Consider the following 24,981-nt stretch of genomic DNA (forward strand, 5'->3'; position numbering starts at 1 on the left):
AAATGATCCTAGAAAAATGGAAATGCCTTATTGAGAAAAACGAGCTTATAATGGATGACGTCATTGTTCATTAGGCTTGACAGAAGGCGGTCTTTTAATCCCCCTTTACTATAAATATTGAAAATGGGAATAAATACACTATAACAGAAAACGGACTTATTCAGGGAAGATGAAGACTGGCTAGCTGATGACGTCATTGACCAATGCCTGTGCATGGGTCACTGGGGTAACGAAATTTGGGTGTGCCAGGGACAGGCTTTTTAATCCCCAGGCAAGTGGAATCGAGAAAACCCAGGGTGCGTAGACCGGCTGTGGAAAAAAAAGTTCGTAAAACCTAGGGTGCGTAGACCGCCATAGGAAAAAAAGTTCGTAAAACCCAGGGTGCGTAGACCGGCATAGGAAAAAACAAAATAGCCGGTCTACGCCCATGGTGAGAAGACCGGCAGTCGGAAAAAACAAAATTGCCGGTCTACGCCCATGGTGCGTAGACCGGCAGTCGGAAAAAACAAAATTGCCGGTCTACGCCCCATTTCCCACTACTACCTTGGCATGGTGTTCACTACCCTTGGCATAGTGTTCACTACCCTTGGCGTGGTGTTCACTACCCTGGGCGTGGTGATCACTACCCTTGGCGTAGTGTTCCCTACCCTTGGTGTGGTGTTCACTATCCTTTGCGTGGTGTTCACTATCCTTAGCGTGGTGTTCACTATCCTTAGCGTGGTGTTCACTATCCTTAGCGTGGTGTTCACTATCCTTAGCGTGGTGTTCACTACCCTTGGTGTGGGTTCACTATCCTTAGCGTAGTGTTTACTATCCTTGGCGTGATGTTCACTATCCTTGGCGTGGTGTTCACTACCCCTAGTGTGGTGTTCACTATCCTTGCCGTAGTGTTCACTATCCTTGTGTGGTGTTCACTATCCTTGGCGTGATGTTCACTATCCTTGGCGTGGTGTTCACTATCCTTGGCGTGGTGTTCACTAACCTTGGCGTGGTGTTCACTGAACTTGGCGTGTTGTTCACTATCCTTAGCGTGGTGTTCACTATCCTTGGAGTTGTGTTTACTATCCAAGGCGTGGTGTTCACTATCCTTGGCGTGGTGTTCACTATCCTTAGCGTGGTGTTCACTATCCTTAGCGTGGTGTTCACAACCCTTGCCGTGGTATTCACTACCCTTGGCGTGGTGTTCACTACCCTTAGCGTGATGTTCACTGAACTTGCCGTGGTGTTCACTACCCATAACATGGTGTTCACTACCCATAACGTGGTGTTCACTACCCTTAACGTGGTGTTCGCTACCCATGACGTCATGTTCACTACCCTTTGCGTGGTGTTCACTACCCTTGGCTTGGTGTTCACTACCTTCGGTTAGTGTTCACTACCAATGGCATGGTGTTCACTACTCTTAGCGTGGTGTTCAGTACCCTTAGCGTGGTGTTCACTATCCTTGGCGTGGTGTTCACTACTATTGGCGTGGTGTTCACTACCCTTGGAGTGGTGTTCACTACCCTTCACGTGGTGCTCACTACCCTGGACGTGGTGTTCACTACCCTTGGCATGGTGTTCACTACCCTTGGCATAGTGTTCACTACCCTTAGCGTGGTGTTCACTACCCTTGGCATGGTGTTCACTACCCTTGGCGTGGTGTTCCCTACCCTTCGCGTGGTGTTCACTACCCTTAGCGTGGTGTTCACTACCCTTGGCGTCATGTTCACTACCCTTGGCGTGGTGTTCACTATCCTTGGCGTGGTGTTTACTATCCTTGGCGTGGTGTTCACTAACCTTGGCGTGGTGTTCACTGAACTTGGCGTGGTTTTCACTATCCTTGGAGTGGTGTTTACTATCCTTGGCGTTGTGTTCACTGAACTAGGCGTGGTGCTTTCAAAATATCCCAATAGTTTTCAAAATATCCCAAACATCCCATATTCGACCCTTGAGCCTTATTTTCTAGCAAATTCTAGCTCTCGGTACGTATTCGCAGTTTGAAATTACGACTTTTTATATCGAAAATATGTCAATTACTGAGAGCGGCAAAGGGTCACATTTTGCCCAAACCCTTCCTTTCAGTTTTCAAAATATCCCAAACATCCCAAATTTGACCCTTGAGCCATATTTTGGAGTTAAATTCTGGCTCTCTGCACGTATTCGCAGATTGAAATTACGACTTTTTATACCGAAAATATGCCAATTACTGAGAGCGGCGATATGTCACATTTTGCTCAAACTTCCCTGCAATTCTCAAAGTATCCAAAACATCCCAAAATCGACCCTTAAGCCATATTTCAGAGCCAAATTCTGGCTCTCTGCGTGTATTCGCAGTTTGAAATTACAAAATATGCCTATTACTGAAAGCAGCGATGGATCACATTTTGCCCGAACCCTCCCTGCAGATTTAAAAGTATCCCAAACATCTCAAATTGGAAGCTTGAGCCATATTTTGGAGACAAATTCTAGCTCTCTGCACGTATTCGCAATTTGAAGTTACGTATTTTTATACCGAAAATATGCCAATTACTAAGAACGGCAAAGGGTCACATTTTGCCCAAACCCTTCCCTGCAGTTTTCAAAATATCCCCAACCTCCCAAATTCGACGCTTGAGCCATATTTTGGAGCCAAATTCTGGCTCTCTGGACGAATTCGCAGTTTGAAATTACGATATTTTATACCGAAAATATGCCAATTACTGAGAGCGGCGAAGGGTCACATTTTGACCCCCCACCTCCCTGCAGTATTCAAAATATCATAAACATCTCAAATTTGACCCTTGAGCCATATTTTGGAGCCAAATTCTGGCTCTCTGCACGTATTCGCTGATTGAAAATACGAATTTTTATACCGAAAATATGCCAATTACTGAGAGCGGCGAAAGGTCACATTTTGACCCCCCACCTCCCTGCAGTATTCAAAATATCACAAACATCCCAAATTCGACGCTTGAGCCACATTTTGGAGCCAAATTCTGGCTCTCTGCACGTATTCACAGTTTGAAATTACGATTTTTATACTGAAAATATCTTAATTACTGAGAGCAGCGATTTGTCACATTTTGCCCAAACCCCCCCTGCAGTTTCCAAAGTATCCCAAACATCCCAAATTCGACCCTTGAGCAATATTTTGGAGCCAAATTCTGGCTCTCTGCACATATTCGCAATTTGAAATTGCGGCTTTTTATACCGAAACTATGCCCATTACTGATATTGGCGATGGGTCACATTTTCACCAAACCCCCCCTGCAGTTTTCAAAATATCCCAAACATCCCAAATTTGACCCTTGAGCCTTATTTTGGAACTAAATTGTTGATCTGTGCACGTATTCGTAGGTTGAAATGACGATTTTTTATACAGAAAATATGCCAATTACTGAGAGCGGCGATATGTCACATTTTGCTCAAACTTCCCTGCAATTCTCAAAGTATCCAAAACATCCCAAAATCGACCCTTAAGCCATATTTCAGAGCCAAATTCTGGCTCTCTGCGTGTATTCGCAGTTTGAAATTACAAAATATGCCTATTACTGAAAGCAGCGATGGATCACATTTTGCCCGAACCCTCCCTGCAGATTTAAAAGTATCCCAAACATCTCAAATTGGAAGCTTGAGCCATATTTTGGAGACAAATTCTAGCTCTCTGCACGTATTCGCAATTTGAAGTTACGTATTTTTATACCGAAAATATGCCAATTACTAAGAACGGCAAAGGGTCACATTTTGCCCAAACCCTTCCCTGCAGTTTTCAAAATATCCCCAACCTCCCAAATTCGACGCTTGAGCCATATTTTGGAGCCAAATTCTGGCTCTCTGGACGAATTCGCATTTTGAAATTACGATATTTTATACCGAAAATATGCCAATTACTGAGAGCGGCGAAGGGTCACATTTTGACCCCCCACCTCCCTGCAGTATTCAAAATATCATAAACATCTCAAATTTGACCCTTGAGCCATATTTTGGAGCCAAATTCTGGCTCTCTGCACGTATTCGCTGATTGAAAATACGAATTTTTATACCGAAAATATGCCAATTACTGAGAGCGGCGAAAGGTCACATTTTGACCCCCCACCTCCCTGCAGTATTCAAAATATCACAAACATCCCAAATTCGACGCTTGAGCCACATTTTGGAGCCAAATTCTGGCTCTCTGCACGTATTCACAGTTTGAAATTACGATTTTTATACTGAAAATATCTTAATTACTGAGAGCAGCGATTTGTCACATTTTGCCCAAACCCCCCCTGCAGTTTCCAAAGTATCTCAAACATCCCAAATTCGACCCTTGAGCAATATTTTGGAGCCAAATTCTGGCTCTCTGCACATATTCGCAATTTGAAATTGCGGCTTTTTATACCGAAACTATGCCCATTACTGATATTGGCGATGGGTCACATTTTCACCAAACCCCCCCTGCAGTTTTCAAAATATCCCAAACATCCCAAATTTGACCCTTGAGCCTTATTTTGGAACTAAATTGTGGATCTGTGCACGTATTCGTAGTTTAAAATGACGATTTTTTATACAGAAAATATGCCAATTACTGAGTGCAGCGATGGGTCTTATTTTGCCTAAACCCGTCTGCAGTTGTCAAAATATCCAAAACATCCCAAATTCGACCATTGAGCCAGTTTTTTGGAGCCAAATTCTGGCTCTCTGCACGTATTCACAGATTGAAATTACGACTTTTTATACCGAAAATATGCCAATTACTGAGAGCGGCGATGGGTCACATTTTGTCCAAACTCCCCTGCATATCTCAAAGTATCCAAAACATCCCAAAATCGACCCTTGAGCCATATTTTAGAGCCAAATTCTGGCTCTCCGCGTGTATTCGCAGTTTGAAATTACAAAATATGTCAATTACTGAAAGCGGCGATAGATCACATTTTGCCCGAACCCTCCCTGCAGATTTAAAAGTATCCCAAACATCCCAAAATGTAAGCTTGAGCCATATTTTGGAGTCAAATTCTAGCTCTCTGCACGTATTCTCAATTTGAAGTTACGTATTTTTATACCGAAAATATGCCAATTACTAAGAGCGGCGAAGGGTCACATTTTGCCCAAACCCTTGCCTGCAGTTTTCAAAATATCCCAAACATCCCAAATTCGACGCTTGAGCCATATTTTGGAGCCAAATTCTGGCTCTCTGCACGCATTTGCAGTTTGAAATTACGATGTTTTATACCGAAAATAGGCCAATTACTGATAGCGGCGAAGGGTCACATTTTGCCCCCCCCCCCCCCTGCAGTGTTCAAAATATCATAAACATCTCAAATTCGACCCTTGAGCCATATTTTGGAGCCAAATTCTGGCTCTCTGCACGTATTCGCTGATTGAAATTACGAATTTTTGTACCGAAAATATGCCAATTACTGAAAGCAGCGATGGATCACAATTTGCCCGAACCCTCTCTGCGGTTTAAAAGTATCCCAAACATCCCAAATTCGACGCTTGAGCCATATTTTGGAGTCAAATTCTCGCTCTCTGCACGTATTCGCAGCTTGAAATTACGTCTTTTTATACCAAAAATGTGCTAATTACTGAAAGCTGCGATGGATCACATTTTACCCAAACACTCCCTGCACTTTTTAAAATATCCCAAACATCCCAAATTCGACGCTTGAGCCATATTTTGGAGTCAAAATCTCTCTCTCTGCACGTATTCGCAGTTTGAAATTACGTCTTTTTATACCGAAAATATGCCAATTACTGAAAGCTGCGATGGATCACATTTTGCCCAAACACTCCCTGCAGTTTTTAAAATATCACAAACATCCTAAATATGACGCTTGAACCACATTTTGGAGCCAAATTCTGGCTCTCTGCACGTAATCACAGTTTGAAATTACGATTTTTATACTGAAAATAAATTAATTACTGAGAGCAGCGATGGATCACATTTGGCCCAAACCCCCCCTGCAGTTTCCAAAGAATCCCAAACATCCCAAATTCGAAGCTTGAGCAATAATTTGAAGCAAAATTCTGGCTCTCTGCACATATTCGCAGTTTGAAATTGCGACTTTTTATACCGAAAATATGCCCATTACTGATAGCGTCGATTGGTCAAATTTTCACCCCCCCCCCCCCCGCAGTTTTCAAAATATCCCAAACATCCCAAATTTTACCCTTGAGCCATATTTTGGAACCAAATTCTGGATCTGTGCACGTATTCGCAGTTTGAAATGACGACTTTTTATACAGAAAATATGCCAATTACTGTGTGCAGCGATAGGTCTCATTTTGCCTTAACCCCTCTGCAGTTGTCAAAATGTCAAAAACATCCCAAATTCTACCTTTGAGCCATATTTTTGGAGCCAAATTCTGGCTCTCTGCACGTATTCGCAGTTTAAAATTACGAATTTTTATACGACAATATGCCAATTACTGAAAGCGGCGATGGATCACATTTTGCCCAAACCCTCCCTGCAGTTCTCAAAATATCCCAAACATCCCAAATTCGACGCTTGAGCCATATTTTGGAGAAAAGTTCTGGCTCTCTACACGTATTTGAAGTTTGAAGTTACTTTTTATACCGAAAATATGCCAATTACTGAGAGCTGCGATGGGTCACATTTTGCCCAAAATCCACTTGCAGTTTTCAAAATATCCAAAACATCCAAAATTCGAAGCTTGAGTCATATTTTGGGGCCAAATTCTGGCTCTCTGCACGTATTCGCAGTTTGAAATTACAATATTTTATACCGAAAATATGCCAATTACTGAGAGCAGCGATGGGTCACATTTTTGCCCAAACCCCCCTGCAGTTTTCAAAATATCCTAAACATCCGAAATTCGACCCTTGAGCCTTATTTTCGAGCAAATTCTGGCTCTCGGTACGTGTTCGCAGTTATAAATAACGACTTTTATACCGAAGATATGCCAATTACTGAGAGCGGTAAAGGGTCACATTTTGCCCAAACCCTTCCCTGCAGTTTTAAAAATATCCCAAACATCCCAAATTCGACCCTTGAGCCATATTTTGGAGTTAAATTCTGGCTCTCTGCACGTATTCGCAGATTGAAATTACGACTTTTTATACCGAAAATATGCCAATTACTGAGAGCGGTGATGGGTCACATTTTGCCCAAACTCCCCTGCAATTCTCAAAGTATCCAAAACATCCCAAAATCAACCCTTGAGCCATATTTTAGAGCCAAATTCTGGCTCTCTGCGTGTATTCGCAGTTTGAAATTACAAAATATGCCAATTACTGAGAGCGGCGATGGATCACATTTTGCCCGAACCCTCCCTGCAGATTTAAAAGTATCCCAAACATCCCAAATTGGAAGCTTGAGCCATATTTTGGAGTCAAATTCTAGCTCTCTGCACGTATTCGCAATTTGAAGTTACGTATTTTTATACAGAAAATATGCCAATTACTAAGAGCGACGACGGGTCACATTTTGCCCAAACCCTTCCTGCAGTTTTTAAAATATCCCAAACATCCCAAATTCGACGATTGAGCCATATTTTGGAGCAAATTCTGGCTCTCTGCACGTATTCGCAGTTTGAAATTACGATATTTTATACCGAAAATATGCCAATTACTGAGAGCAGCGATGGGTCACATTTTGCCCAAACCCCCCTGCAGTTTTCAAAATATCCCAAACATCCCAAATTCGACCCTTGAGCCTTATTTTCGAGCAAATTCTGGCTCTCGGTACGTGTTCGCAGTTTGAAATAACGACTTTTTATACCGAAAATATGCCAATTACTGAGAGCGGCGAAATGTCACATTTTGCCCCCCCCCCCCCCCCTTGCAGTGTTCAAAATATCATAAACATCTTAAATTCGACCCTTGAGCCATATTTTGGAGCCAAATTCAGGCTCTCTGCACGTATTCGCAGATTGAAATTACGAATTTTTATACCGAAAATATGCCAATTACTGAGTGCGGCGATGGGTCACATTTTCACCAAAACCCCCTGCAGTTTTCCAAATATCCAAAACATCCTAAATTCGACTTTTGAGCCATTTTTTTGGAGCCAAATTCTGGCTCTCTGCACGTATTCGCAGTTTGAAATTACGACTTTTTATACCGAAAATATGCCAATTACTGAGAGCGGCGATGGGTCACATTTTACCCAAACCCCCACCTGCAGATTTCAAAATGTAACAAACATCCCAAATTAGACCCTTGAGATATATTTTGGAGTCAAATTCTGGCTCTCTGCATGTATTCGTAGTTTGAAAATACGTCTTTTTATAACGACAATATGCCAATTGCTGAAAGCAGCGATGGATCACATTTTGCCCAAACCCTTCCTGCAGTTTTCAAAATACCCCAAATATCCCAAATTCGACGATGGAGCCACGTTTTCGAGCCAAATTCTAGCTCTCTTCACGTATTCGCAGTTTGAAATTACGATTTTTATACTGAAAATATGTTAATTACTGAGAGCAGCGATGGGTCACATTTGGCCCAAACCCCCCCTGCAGCTTCCAAAGAATCCCAAACATCCCAAATTCGACGCTTGAGCAATAATTTGGAGCAAAATTCTGGCTCTCTGCACATATTCGCAGTTTGAAATTGCGACTTTTTATACCGAAAATATGCCCATTACTGATAGCGTCGATTGGTCAAATTTTCACCAAACCCCCCCCTGCAGTTTTCAAAATATCCCAAACATCCCAAATTTGACCCTTGAGCCATATTTTGGAACCAAATTCTGGATCTGTGCACGTATTCGCAGTTTAAAATTACGAATTTTTATACGACAATATGCCAATTACTGAAAGCGGCGATGGATCACATTTTGCCCAAACCCTCCCTGCAGTTCTCAAAATATCCCAAACATCCCAAATTCGACGCTTGAGCCATATTTTGGAGAAAAGTTCTGGCTCTCTACACGTATTTGAAGGTTGAAGTTACTTTTTATACCGAAAATATGAAAATTACTGAGAGCTGCGATGGGTCACATTTTGCCCAAAATCCCCTTGCAGTTTTCAAAATATCCAAAACATCCAAAATTCGAAGCTTGAGCCATATTTTGGGGCCAAATTATGGCTCTCTGAACGTATTCGCAGTTTGAAATTACGATATTTTATACCGAAAATATGCCAATTACTGAGAGCAGCGATGGGTCACATTTTGCCCAAACCCCCCTGCAGTTTTCAAAATATCCCAAACATCCCAAATTCGACCCTTGAGCCTTATTTTCGAGCAAATTCTGGCTCTCGGTACGTGTTCGCAGTTTGAAATAACGACTTTTTATACCGAAGATATGCCAATTACTAAGAGCGGCAAAGGGTCACATTTTGCTCAAACCCTTCCATGCAGTTTTAAAAATATCCCAAACATCCCAAATACGACCCTTGAGTCATATTTTGGAGCTAAATTCTGGCTCTCTGCACGTATTCGCAGATTTAAATTACGACTTTTTATACCGAAAATATGCCAATTACTGAGAGCGGCGATGGGTCACATTTTATCCAAACTCCCCTGCAATTCTCAAAGTATCCAAAACATCCCAAAATCGACCCTTGAGCCATATTTTAGAGCCAAATTCTGGCTCTCTGCGTGTATTCGCAGTTTGAAATTACAAAATATGCCAATTACTGAGAGCGGCGATGGATCACATTTTGCCCGAACCCTCCCTGCAGATTTAAAAGTATCCCAAACATCCCAAATTGGAAGCTTGAGCCATATTTTGGAGTCAAATTCTAGCTCTCTGCACGTATTCGCAATTTGAAGTTACGTATTTTTATACCGAAAATATGCCAATTACTAAGAGCGACGAAGGGTCAGATTTTGCCCAAACCCTTCCTGCAGTTTTCAAAACATCCCAAACATCCCAAATTCGACGATTGAGCCATATTTTGGAGCAAATTCTGGCTCTCTGCACGTATTCGCAGTTTGAAATTACGATATTTTATACCGAAAATATGCCAATTACTGATAGCGGTGAAGGGTCACATTTTGCCCCCCCCCCCCCCTGCAGTGTTCAAAATATCATAAACATCTTAAATTCGACCCTTGAGCCATATTTTGGAGCCAAATTCGGGCTCTCTGCACGTGTTCGCAGATTGAAATTACGAATTTTTATACCGAAAATATGCCAATTACTGAGTGCGGCGATGGGTCACATTTTCACCAAACCCCCCTGCAGTTTTCAAAATATCCAAAACATCCTAAATTCGACTTTTGAGCCATTTTTTTTGGAGCCAAATTCTGGCTCTCTGCACGTATTCGCAGTTTGAAATTACGACTTTTTATACCGAAAATATGCCAATTACTGAGAGCGGCGATGGGTCACATTTTGCCCAAACCCCCACCTGCAGATTTCAAAATGTAACAAACATCCCAAATTCGACCCTTGAGCTATATTTTGGAGTCAAATTCTGGCTCTCTGCATGTATTCGTAGTTTGAAAATACGTCTTTTTATAACGACAATATGCTAATTGCAAAAACCAGCGATGGATCACATTTTGCCTAAACTCTCCCTGCAGTTTTCAAAATATTCCAAACATCCCAAATTCGACGCTTGAGCCATATTTAAGAGAAAAATTCTGGCTCTCTGCACGTATTCGCAGTTTGAAATTACGACTTTTTATACCAAAAATATGTTAATTACTGAGAGTGGCGATGGGTCACATTTTGAACAAATATCCCATGCAGTTTCCAAAATATCCCAAATATCCTAAATTCGACGATTGAGCCATATTTTGGAGCAAATTCTGACTCTCTGCACGTATTCGCAGTTTGAAATTACGATATTTTATACCGAAAATATGCCAATTACTGAGAGCGGCGATGGGTCACAATTTCACCAAACCCCCCTGCAGTTTTCAAAATATCCCAAACATCCCAAATTTGACCCTTGAGCCAAATTTTGGAAGAAAATTCTGGCTCTCTACACGTATTAGAAGTTTGAAGTTACTTTTTATACCGAAAATATGCCAATTACTTTGAGCAGCGATGGGTCACATTTTGCTCAAAATCCCCCTGCAGTTTTCAAAATATCCAAAACATCCCTAATTCGAAGGTTGAGCCATATTTTGGCGCCAAATTCTGGCTCTCTGCACGTAGTCGCAGTTTGATATTACGATATTTTATACCGAAAATATGCCAATTACTGAAAGCAGCGATGGGTCACATTTTGCCCAAACCCCCGTGTAGTTTTCAAAATATCCCAAACATCCCAAATTCTACCCTTTGAGCCTTATTTTCGAGCAAATTCTGGCTCTCGGTACGTGTTCGCAGTTTGAAATTACGACTTTTTATACGAAAAATATGCCAATTACTGAGAGCGGCGATGGGTCACATTTTCACCAAACCCCCCTGCAGTTTTCAAAATATCCCAAACATCCCAAATTCGACCCTTGAGCCATATTTTGGAGTTAAATTCTGGCTCTCTGCACGTATTAGCCGATTGAAATTACGACTTTTTATACCGAAATATGGCAATTACTGAGAGCGGCGATAGGTCACATTTTGCCCAAACTCCCCTGCAATTCTCCAAGAATCCAAAACATCCCAAAATCGACCCTTGAGCCATATTTTAGAGCCAAATTCTGGCTCTCTGCGTGTAATCGCAGTTTGAAATTACAAAATATGCCAATTACTTAGAGCGGCGATGGATTACATTTTGCCCGAACCCTCCTTGCAGATTTAAAAGTATCCCAAACATCCCAAATTGGAAGCTTGCACCATATTTTGGAGTCATATTCTCGCTCTCTGCACGTATTCGCAGTTTGAAGTTACTTCTTTTTATACCGAATCCAAATTCGGATTCGAATTTATACCATCCCAAATTCGATAATTACTAGGAGCAGCGAAGGGTCAAATTTTGCCCAAATCGCCCTGCAGTTTTCAAAATATCCCAAACATCCCAGATTCGACGCTTGAGCCATATTTTGGAGCCAAATTCTGGCTCTCTGCACGTATTCGCAGTTTGAAATTACGATATTTTAAACCGAAAATATGCCAATTACTGAGAGCGGCGAAGTGTCACATTTTGCCCCCCCCCCCCCCCTTACAGTGTTCAAAATATCATAAACATCTCAAATTCGACCCTTGAGCCATATTTTGGAGCCAAATTCTTTCTCTCTGCACGTATTCGCAGATTGAAATTACGAATTTTTATACCGAAAATATGCCAATTACTGAGAGCGACGATGGGTCACAATTTGCCCAAACCTCCTGCAATTCTCAAAATATCCCAAACATCCAAAATTCGACCCTTGAGCCATATTTTGGAGCAAAATTCTGGCTCTCTGCATGTATTCACAATTTGAAATTACTACTTTTTATATCGAAAATATGCCAATTACTGAAAGCGGCGATGGATCACATTTTGCCCGAACCCTCCCTGCAGTTTAAAAGTATCCCAAACATCCCAAATTCGACGCTTGAGCCATATTTTGGAGTCAAATTCTCGCTCTCTGCACGTATTCGCAGTTTAAAATTACGTCTTTGTAAACCAAAAATGTGCTAAATACTGAAAGCTGCGATGGATCATATTTTGCCCAAACACTCCCTACAGTTTTTAAAATATCCCAAACATCCCTAATTCGACGCTTGAGCCATATTTTGGAGTCAAGTTCTCGCTCTGTGCACGTATTTGCAGTTTGAAATTACGTCTTTTTATACCGAAAATATGCCAATTACTGAAAGCTGCGATGGATCACATTTTGCTCAAAAACTCCCTGCAGTTTTTAAAATATCACAAACATCCCAAATTCGACGCCTGAGCCACATTTTGGAGCCAAATTCTGGCTCTCTGCACGTATTCACAGTTTGAAATTACGACTTTTTATACCGAAAATATGCCAATTACTGAGAGCGGCGATGGGTCACATATTCACCAAACCCCCCTGCAGTTTTCAAAATATCCCAAACATCCCATATTTGACCTTTGAGCCATATTTTGCTCTTGCAAAATATGGCATATGACATCACTTCACACATCAAATTTTGCCCAAACCCCCCTGCAGTTTTCAAAATATCTTAAACATCCAAAATTCAACCCATGAGCAATATTTTGGAGCCAAATTCTTGCTCTTTGCACGTATTTGCAGTTTAAAATTACGAATTTTTATACCAAAAATATGCCAATTACTGAGAGCAGCGATGGGTCAAATTTTGTCCACGCCCCCCTCGGCAATTTTCAGAATATCCCAAACATCCCAAATTTGACCCGTGAGCCATATTTTGGAGCCTAATTCTGGCTCCCTGCATGTATTCGCAGTTTTAAACTACGACTTTTTATACCGAAAATATGCCAATTACTAAAAGCGGCGATGGATCACATTTTGCCCAAACCCTCCCTGCAGTTTTCAAAATATCACAACATCCAAAATTCCACGCAAGGTCCATATTTTGGAGCAAAATTCTGGCTCTCTACGTATTCGCAGTTTGAAATTACGACATTTTGTAACGAAAATATGCCAATTACTGAGAGCAGCGATGGGTCTCATTTTGCCCAAACCCCACCTGCAGTTTTCAAAATATCCCAAACATATCAAACTCGAAGCTTGAGCCATATTTAAGAGCCAAATTCTGGCTCTCTGCACGTATTCGCAGTTTGAAATTACGTCTTTTTATACCGAAAATAAGCCAATTACTGAAAGCGGCGATGGATCACATTTTGCCCAAACCCTCCATTCAGTTTTCAAAATATCCCAAACATCATAAATTCGAAGCTTGAGCCATATGTTGGAGCCAAATTCTGGCTTTCTGCTTGTATTCGCAGTTTGAAATTACGAATTTTTACACCGAAAATATATTAATTACTGAGAGCTGAGATGGGTCACCTTTTGCCCAAACCCCCCCTGCAGTTTTCAAAATATTCCAACTATCCCAAATTCGAAGCTTGAGCCATATTTTGGAGCCAAATTGTGACTTTCGGCACGTGTTCGCAGTTTGAAATTACGACTTTTTATACAGAAAATATGCCAATTACTAAGAGCGACGATGGGTTACATTTTGCCCAAACCCCATGCAGTTTTCAAAATATCCCAAACATCCCAAGTTCGACCCTTGAGCTATATTTTGGAGCCAAATTCTGGCTCTCTGCACGTATTTGCAGTTTGAATTTATGTCTTTTTATACCGAAAATATGCAAATTACTGAAGGCAGCGATGGGTCACATTTTGCCCAAAATCCCCTGCAGTTTTCAAAATATCATAAACATCCCAAATTTGAAGCTTTTACCATGGTTTGGAGCCAAATTCTGGCTTTCTGCACGTATTCGCAGATTGAAATTACGACTTTTTATACCGAAAATATGCCAAATACTGAGAGAAGAGATGGGTCACATTTAATTAATTCGATTAATAAATCCCAGTGTCCTATTCCTCTTATTACGAACATTCATGCATTGATCCTTTTGTTTTAAATTCTTACTAATCATAACTCCCAGATCCCTTTCGCAATCCGACTTCGCAATCTCAACACCATTTAGCTCGTATCTTGTAACTCTATCATCATTACCTAGCCTCAGAACTTAACATTTATCAGCATTAAACTGCATTTGCCAATCATTTGACCATTTCAAAACTCTATCTAGATCAACTTGAAGTGATAGTGAGTCCTCCTCCGAATTAATTTCCCTACCGATTTTCGTATCATCGGCAAATTTGCAAATGTTGCTACTCAAACCTGAATCTAAATCATTTATATATATTATAAACAACAGAGGTCCCAGGACAGAGCCCTGAGGTACTCCACTAACAACATTATCCCACTCTGACTTAACCCCATTTATACTAACTCTGTTTCCTTTGGAATAGCCATGCCCTAATCCAAGTTAATATAGCTCCCCCAATACCATGAGCTTCTTTTTTTTTAATTAGTCTTTCATGTGGCACTGTATCAAAAGCTTTGCTAAAGTCAAGGTACACAACATCACAATATGTTGGTACACAAAAAGGTACACAAAACATATTGGGAAAACTGCAGTGGATTTTGTGCAAAATGTGACCCATCGCCGCTCTCAGTAATTGGCATATTTTCGGTATAAAAAGTCGTAATTTCAAACTAGGGGGGGGTTTGGGCAAAATGTGACCCATCGCCGCTCTCAGTAATTAACATATTTTCGGTATAAAAAGTCGTAATTTCAAACTGCGAACACGTGCAGAGAGCCAAAATTTGGCTCCAAAATATGGCTAAAGCGTCGAATTTGGGATGTTTAGGATATTTTAAAAACAACAGGGAGGGTTTAGGCAAAATGTGATCCATCGCCGCTTTAAGTAATTGGCATTTTTTCGGAATAAAAAGACGTAATTTCAAACTGCGAATACGTGCAGAGAGCCAGAATTTGGCTTCAAAATATTGCTCACGTGTCGAACTTGGAATGTTGGGGATATTTTGAAAACTGAAGGGGGTGATTGGGCAAAAAGGAACCCATCGCAGCTCTCAGTAATTAGCATATTTCCTGTATAAAAAGTCGCATTTTCAAATTGCGAACACGTGCCGAGAGCTAGAATTTGGCTCTAAAATATGGCTCAAGCGTCAAATTTGGGATGTTTGGGAGGTTTTGGGCAAAATGTGACCCATCTCTTCTCTCAGTATTTGGCATATTTTCGGTATAAAAAGTCGAAATTTCAAACTGCAAATACGTGCAGAGAGCCAGAATTTGGCTCCAAAATATAGCTCAAGGGTCGAATTTGGGATGTTTGGAATATTTTGAAAACTACAGGGGGGTTTGGGCAAAATGTGACCCATCGCCGCTCTCAGTAATTGGCATATTTTCGGTATAAAAAGTCGTAATTTCAAACTGCGAACACGTGCAGAAAGCCAGAATTTGGCTCCAAAACATGGTAAAAGCTTCAAATTTGGGATGTTTGGGATATTTTGAAAACTGCATGGGGTTTGGGCAAAATGTAACCCATCGTCGCTCTTAGTAATTGGCATATTTTCTGTATAAAAAGTCGTAATTTCAAACTGCGAACACGTGCCGAAAGTCAGAATTTGGCTCCAAAATATGGCTCAAGCTTCGAATTTGGGATAGTTGGAATATTTTGAAAACTGCAGGGGGGGTTTGGGCAAAAGGTGACCCATCTCAGCTCTCAGTAATTAAGATATTTTCGGTATAAAAAGTCGTAATTTCAAAGTGCGAATACATTCAGAAAGCCAGAATTTGGCTCCAACATATGGCTCAAGCTTTGAATTTGGGATGTTTGGGATATTTTGGGACCTGCAGGGGGGGGGGGCGGATTTGGGCAAAATGTGAACTATCACCGCTCTCATTAATTGGCATATTTTCGGTATAAAAATTCGTAATTTCAAACTGCGAATACACAGAGAGCCAGAATTTGGCTCCAAAATATGGACCTAGCGTCGAATTTGGGATGTTTGGGATATTTTCAAAACTGCAGGGAGGGTTTGGGCTAAATGAGATCCATCGCCGCTTTCAGTAATTGGCATATTTTCGGTATAAAAAGTCGTAGTTTTAAACTGCGAATACATGCAGAGAGCCAGAATTTGGCTCCAAAATAAGCTCAAGGGTCGAATTTGGCATATTTGGGATATTTTGAAAATTGCAAGGACGGGGGGGGTGGGCGTGGGCAAAATTTGATATATCGCTGCTCTCAGTAATTGACATATTTTTGGTATAAAAATTTTCGTAATTTTAAATTGCAAATACGTGCAAAGAGCCAGAATTTGGCTCCAAAATATGACTCGTGGGTCGAATTATGGATGTTTAAAATATTTTGAAAACTGCAGGGGGGTTTGGGCAAAATGTGATCCATCGCCGCCTTTAGTAATTGGCATATTTTAGGTATAAAAAGTCGTAAATTCAAACTAGGGGGGGGGGGGGGAGGGGGGGTTAGGGAAAAAGAAACCCATCGCAGCTCTCAGTAATTAGCATATTTTCTGTATTAAAATTCGTAATTTCAAACTGCGAACACGTGCAGAGAGCCAGAATTTGGTTCCAAAATATGGCTCATGCTTCGAATTTTGGATGTTTGGGATATTTTGGAAACTGCAGGGGGGGTTTGGGCAAAATGTGAACCATCGCTGCATTAGTAATTGTTATATTTTCGGTATAAAAATTCGTATTTTTAAACTGCAAATACGTGCCGCGAGCCAGAATTTGTCTCCAAAATATGATTAAAACGTCGAACTTGGATTGTTTGGGATATTTTGAAAACTACAGGGGACATTGGACAAAATGTGAGCCATCGCCGCGCTCAGTAATTGGCATATTTTCGGTGAAAAATTCGTAATTTCAAACTGCGAACACGTGCAGAGAGCCAGAATTTGGCTCCAAAATATGGCTCAAGCGTCGAATTTGCGATGTTTGGCACATTTTGAAAACTGAATGGAGGATTTGGGCAAAATGTGATCCATCGCCGCTTTCAGTAATTGGCTTATTTTCTGTATAAAAAGACGTAATTTCAAACTGCGAATACGTGCAGAGAGCCAGAATTTGGCTCTTAAATATGGCTCAAGCTTCGAGTTTGATATGTTTGAGATATTTTGAAAACTGCAGGTGGGGTTTGGGCAAAATGAGACCCATCGCTGCTCTCAGTAATTGGCATATTTTCGGTATAAAAAGACGTAATTTCAAACTGCGAATACGTGTATAGTGCCTGAATTTGGCTCCAAAATATGGCTCAATGGTCGAGTTTGGGAGGTTTGGGATATTTTGAGAATTGCAGGTGGGTTTGGGCAAAATCTGACCCATCGCCGCTATAGGTAATTGGCATATTTTCGGTATAAAAAGCCGTAATTTCAAACTGCGAATACGTGCAGAGAGCCAGAATTTGGCTCCAAAATATAGCTCAAGCTTCGAATTTGGGATGGTTGGGATATTTTGAAAACTGCAGGGGGGGTTTGGGCAAAATGTGACCCATCGCAGTAGTCAGTAATTAATATATTTTCGGTATAAAAAGTCGTAATTTCAAACTGCGAATACGTGCAGAAAGCCAGAATTTGGCTCCAACATATGGTTCAAGTTTCGAATTTCGGATGTTTGGGATATTTTGGGAACTGCAGGAGGGGTTTGGTCAAAATGAGACCCATTGCCGCTCTCAGTAATTGGCATATTTTCGTTACAAAATGTCGTAATTTCAAACTGCGAATACGCAGAGAGACAGAATTTTCCTCCAAAATATGGACCTTGCGTGGAATTTTGGATGTTGTGATATTTTGAAAACTGCAGGGAGGGTTTGGGCAAAATGTGATCCATCGCCGCTTTTAGTAATTGGCATATTTTCGGTATAAAAAGTCGTAGTTTAAAACTGCGAATACATGCAGGGAGCCAGAATTAGGCTCCAAAATATGGCTCACGGGTCAAATTTGGGATGTTTGTGATATTCTGAAAATTGCCGAGGGGGGCGTGGACAAAATTTGACCCATCGCTGCTCTCAGTAATTTGCATATTTTTGGTATAAATTTTCGTAATTTTAAACTGCAAATACGTGCAAAGAGCCAGAATTTGGCTCCAAAATATTGCTCATGGGTCGAATTTTGGATGTTTAAGATATTTTGAAAACTGCAGGGGGGTTTGGGCAAAATTTGATGTGTGAAGTGATGTCATATGCCATGTTTTAAAAGAGCAAAATATGGCTCAAAGGTCAAATTTGGGATGTTTGGGATATTTTGAAAACTGCAGGGGGGTTTGGTGAAAATGTGACACATCGCCGCTCTCAGTAATTGGCATATTTTCGGTATAAAAATTCGTAATTTCAAACTGTGAATACGTGCAGAGAGCCAGAATTTGGCTCCAAAATGTGGCTCAAGCGTCGAATTTGGGATGTTTGTGATATTTTAAAAACTGCAGGGAGTTTTTGGGCAAAATGTGATCCATCGCAGCTTTCAGTAATTGGCATATTTTCGGTATAAAAAGACGTAATTTCAAACTGCGAATACGTGCAGAGAGCGAGAATTTGACACCAAAATATGGCTCAAGCGTCGAATTTGGGATGTTTAGGATACTTTTAAACTGCAGGGAGGGTTCGGGCAAAATGTGATCCATCGCCGCTTTCAGTAATTGGCATATTTTCGATATAAAAATTTGTAATTTCAAATTGTGAATACGTGCAGAGAGAAAGAATTTGGCTCCAAAATATGGCTCAAGGGTCGAATTTGAGATGTTTATGATATTTTGAACACTGTAGGGGGGGGCAAAATGTGACACTTCGCCGCTCTAAGTAATTGGCATATTTTCGGTTTAAAATATCTTAATTTCAAACTGCGAATACGTGCAGAGAGCCAGAATTTGGCTCCAAAATATGGCTCAAGCGTCGAATCTGGGATGTTTGGGATATTTTGAAAACTGCAGGGCGATTTGGGCAAAATGTGACCCTTCGCTGCTCCTAGTAATTATCGAATTTGGGATGGTATAAATTCGAATCCGAATTTGGATTCGGTATAAAAAGAAGTAACTTCAAACTGCGAATACGTGCAGAGAGCGAGAATATGACTCCAAAATATGGTGCAAGCTTCGAATTTGGGATGTTTGGGATACTTTTAAATCTGCAAGGAGGGTTCGGGCAAAATGTAATCCATCGCCGCTCTCAGTAATTGGCATATTTTGTAATTTCAAACTGCGATTACATGCAGAGAGCCAGAATTTGGCTCTAAAATATGGCTCAAGGGTCGATTTTGGGATGTTTTGGATACTTTGAGAATTGCAGGGGAGTTTGGGCAAAATGTGACCTATCGCCGCTCTCAGTAATTGCCATATTTCGGTATAAAAAATCGTAATTTCAATCTGCGAATACGTGCAGAGAGCCAGAATTTAACTCCAAAATATGGCTCAAGGGTCGAATTTGGGATGTTTGGGATATTTTGGAAACTGCAGGGAAGGGTTTGGGCAAAATGTGACCCTTTGCCGCTCTCAGTAATTGGCATATTTTTCGTATAAAAAGTCGTAATTTCAAACTGCGAACACGTACCGGGAGCCAGAATTTGCTCGAAAATAAGGCTCAAGGGTAGAATTTGGGATGTTTGGGATATTTTGAAAACTACATGGGGGTTTGGGCAAAATGTGACCCATCGCTGCTCTCAGTAATTGGCATATTTTCGGTATAAAATATCGTAATTTCAAACTGCGAATACTACGTGCAGAGAGCCAGAATTTGGCTCCAAAAAATGGCTCAAAAGTCGAATTCAGGATGTTTTGGATATTTTGAAAACTCCAGGGGGGTTTGGTGAAAATGTGACCCATCGCCGCACTCAGTAATTGGCATATTTTCGGTATAAAAATTCGTAATTTCAATCTGCGAATACGTGCAGAGAGCCGGAATTTTTCTCCAAAATATGGCCCAAATGTCGAATTTAAGATGTTTATGATATTTTGAACACTGCAGGGGGGGGGGGCCAAAATGTGACCTTTCGCCGCTCTCAGTAATTGGCATATTTTCGGTATAAAATATCGTAATTTCAAACTGCGAATACGTGCAGAGAGCCAGAATTTGCTCCAAAATATGGCTCAATCGTCGAATTTGGGATGTTTGGGATGTTTTGAAAACTGCAGGAAGGGTTGGGCAAAATCTGACCCTTCGTCGCTCTTAGTAATTGGCATATTTTCGGTATATAAATACGTAACTTCAAATTGCGAATACGTGCAGAGAACTAGAATTTGACTCCAAAATATGGCTCAAGCTTCCAATTTGGGATGTTTGGGATACTTTTAAATCTGCAGGAAGGGTTCGGGCAAAATGTGATCCATCGCCGCTCTCAGTAATTGGCATATTATGTAATTTCAAACTGCGAATACACGCAGAGAGCCAGAATTTGGCTCCAAAATATGGCTCAAGGGTCGATTTTGGGATGTTTAGGATACTTTGAGAATTGCTGGGGAGTTTGGGCAAAATGCGACCAATCGCCGCTTTCAGTAATTGGCATATTTTCGGTATAAAAAGTCGTAATTTCAACCTGCGAATACGTGCAAAGAGCCAGAATTTAACTCCAAAATATGGCTCAAGGGTCGAATTTGGGATGTTTGGGATATTTTTAAAACTGCAGGGAAGTGTTTGGGCAAAATGTGACCCTTTGCCGCTCTCAGTAATTGGCATATCTTCAGTATAAAAAGTCGTTATTTCAAAAAGCGAACACGTACCGAGAGCCAGAATTTGCTCGAAAATAAGGCTCAAGGGTCGAATTTGGGATGTTTGGGATATTTTGAAAACTGCAGGGGGGTTTGGGCAAAATGTGACCCATCGCTGCTCTCAGTAATTGGCATATTTTCGGTATAAAATATCGTAATTTCAAACTGCGAATACGTGCAGAGAGCCAGAATTTGGCCCCAAAATATGGCTCAAGCTTCGAATTTTGGATTTTTTGGATATTTTGAAAACTGCAAGTGGATTTTGGGCAAAATGTGACCCATCGCAGCTCTCAGTAATTGGCATATTTTCGGTATAAAAAGTAAGTTCAAACTTCAAATACGTTTAGAGAGCCAGAACTTTTCTCCAAAATATGGCTCAAGCGTCGAATTTGGGATGTTTGGGATATTTTGAGAACTGCAGGGAGGGTTTGGGCAAAATGTGATCCATCGCCGCTTTCAGTAATTGGCATATTGTCGTATAAAAATTCGTAATTTTAAACTGCGAATGCGAGAGAGAGCCAGAATTTGGCTCAAAAAATATGGCTCTAAGGTAGAATTTGGGATGTTTTTGATATTTTGAAAACTGCAGGGGGGGTTTGTTGAAAATTTGACCAATCGACGCTATCAGTAATGGGCATATTTTCGGTATAAAAAGTCGCAATTTCAATCTGCGAATATGTGCAGAGAGCCAGAATTTTGCTAAAAATTATTGCTCAAGCTTCGAATTTGGGATGTTTGGGATTCTTTGGAAACTGCAGGGGGGGTTTGGGCCAAATGTGACCCATCGCTGCTCTCAGTAATTAATATATTTTCAGTATAAAAATCGTAATTACAAACTGTGATTACGTACAGAGAGCCAGAATTTGGCTCCAAAATGTGGCTCAAGCGTCATATTTAGGATGTTTGTGATATTTTAAAAACTTCAGGGAGTGTTTGGGCAAAATGTGATCCATCGCAGCTTTCAGTAATTGGCATATTTTCGTTATAAAAAGACGTAATTTCAAACTGCAAATACGTGCAGAGAGAGATTTTGACTCCAAAATATGGCTCAAGCGTCGAATTTGGGATGTTTGGGATATTTTAAAAACTGCAGGGAGTGTTTGGGTAAAATGTGATCCATCGCAGCTTTCAGTAATTAGCACATTTTTGGTATAAAAAGACGTAATTTCAAACTGCGAATACGTGCAGAGAGCGAGAATTTGACTCCAAAATATAGCTCAACCGTCGAATTTGGGATGTTTGGGATACTTTTAAACCGCAGAGAGGGTTCGGGCAAAATGTGATCCATCGCCGCTTTCAGTAATTGGCATATTTTGTAATTTCAAACTGCGAATACACGCAGAGAGCCAGAATTTGGCTCTAAAATATGGCTCAAGGGTCGATTTTGGGATGTTTTGGATACTTTGAGAAATGCAGGGGAGTTTGGGCAAAATGTGACCCATCGCCGCTCTCAGTAATTGGCATATTTTCGGTATAAAAAGTCTTAATTTCAATCTGCGAATACGTGCAAAGAGCCAGAATTTGGCTCCAAAAATATGGCTCAATGGTCGAATTTGGGATGTTTTGGATATTTTGACAACTGCAGACGGGTTTAGGCAAAATAAGACCCATCGCTGCACTCAGTAATCGGCATATTTTCTGTATAAAAATTCGTCATTTCAAACGGCGAATACGTGCACAGATCCAGAAGTTGGTTCCAAAATACGGCTCAAGGGTCAAATTTGAGATGTTTGGGATATTTTGAAAACTGCAGGGGGGTTTGGTGAAAATGTGACCCTTCGCCGCTATCAGTAATGGGCATATTTTCGGTATAAAAAGTCGCAATATCAAACTGCGAATATGTGCAGAGAGACAGAATTTGGATCCAAATTATTGCTCAAGCGTCGAATTTGGGATGTTTGGGATACTTTGGAAACTGCAGGGGGGGGGGGTTTTGGGCAAAATGTGACTCATCGCTGCTCTCAGTAATTGGCATATTTTCGGTATAAAAAGTAGTAATTTAAATCTGCGAATACGTGCAGAGAGCCAGAATTTAACTCCAAAATATGGCTCAGGGGTAGAATTTGGGATGTTTTGGATATTTTGAAAACTGCAGGGAAGGGTTTTGGGCAAAATGTGACCCTTTGCCGCTCTCAGTAATTGGCATATTTTCGGTATAAACAGTCGTAATTTCACACTGCGAACACGTACCAAGAGCCAGAATTTGCTCGAAAATAAGGCTCAAGGGTCGAATTTGGGATGTTTCGGATATTTTGAAAACTGCAGGAAGGTTTGGGCAAAATGTGACCCATCGCCGCTCTCAGTAATTGGCATATTTTCGGTTATAATAATTCGTAATTTCAAACTGCGGATACGTGCAGAGAGCCAGAATTTGGCTCCAAAAATATGGCTCAAAGGTCGAATTTGGGATGTTTTGGATATTTTGACAACTGCAGAGGGGTTTAGGCAAAATAAGACCCATCGCTGCACTCAGTAAATGGCATATTTCTGTATAAAAAATCTTCATTTCAAACTGCGAATACGTGCACAGATCCACAATATAGTTCCAAAATAAGGCTCAAGGGTCAAATTTGGGATGTTTGAGATATTTTGAAAACTGCAGTGGGGGTTTGGTGAAAATGTGACCCATCGCCGATATCAGTAATGGGCATAGTTTCGGTATAAAAAGTCGCAATTTCAAACTGCGAATATGTGCAGAGAGCCAGAATTTGGCTCCAAAATATTGCTCAAGGGTCGAATTTGGGATGTTTGGGATATTTTAAAAACTACAGGGAGTGTTTGGGCAAAATATGACCCATCGGTGCTCTCAGTAATTAAGATATTTTCAGTATAAAAATCGTAATTTCAAACTGTGAATACGTGCAGAGAGCCAGAATTTGACTCCAAAATGTGGCTCAAGCGTCGAATTTGGGATGTTTGTGATATTTTAAAAACTACAGGGAGTGTTTGGGCAAAATGTGATCCATCGCAGCTTTCAGTAATTGGCATATTTTCGGTATAAAAAGTCGTAATTTCAAACTGCGAATATGTGCAGAGAGAGGGATTTGACTCCAAAATATGGCTCAAGCGTCAAATTTGGGATGTTTGGGAAATTTCAAAAACTGCAAGGAGTGTTTGGGCAAAATGTTATCCATCGCAGATTTCAGTAATTAGCACATTTTTAGGATAAAAAGACGTAATTTCAAACTGCGAATACGTGTAGAGAGCGAGAATTTGACTCCAAAATATGGCTCAAGCGTCGAATTTGGGATGTTTGGGATACTTTTAAACCGCAGGGAGGGTTCGGGCAAAATGTGATCCATAGCCGCTTTCAGTAATTGGCATATTTTCGATATAAAATATCGTAATTTCAAACTGCGAATACGTGCAGAGAGCTAGAATTTGACTCCAAAATATGGCTCAAGCTTCCAATTTGAGATGTTTGGGATACTTTTAAATCTGCAGTTAGGGTTCGGGCAAAATGTGATCCATTGCCGCTTTCAGTAATTGGCATATTTTGTAATTTCAAACTGCGAATACACGCAGAGAGCCAGAATTTGGCTCTGAAATATGGCTTAAGGGTCGATTGTGGGATGTTTTGGATACTTTGAGAATTGCAGGGAAGTTTGGGCAAAATGTGACATATCGCCGCTCTCAGTAATTAGCATATTTTCGGTATAAAAAGTCGTAATTTCAATCTGCGAATACGTGTAGAGAGCCAGAATTTAACTCAAAAATATGGCTCAAGGGTCAAATTTGGGATGTTTGGGATATTTTAAAAACTGCAGGGAAGGGTTTGGGCAAAATGTGACCCTTTGCCGCTCTCAGCAATTGGCATATTTTCGGTATAAAATGTCGTAATTTCAAACTGCGAATACGTACCGAGAGCCAGAATTTGCTCGAAAATAAGGCTCAAGGGTCGAATTTGGGATGTTTGGGATATTTTGAAACTATTGGGATATTTTGAAAACACCACGCCTAGTTCAGTGAACACCACGCCAAGGATAGTAA

This window comes from Procambarus clarkii, chromosome 20 (assembly GCF_040958095.1).
Source record: "Procambarus clarkii isolate CNS0578487 chromosome 20, FALCON_Pclarkii_2.0, whole genome shotgun sequence".
Taxonomy (NCBI): domain Eukaryota; kingdom Metazoa; phylum Arthropoda; class Malacostraca; order Decapoda; family Cambaridae; genus Procambarus; species Procambarus clarkii.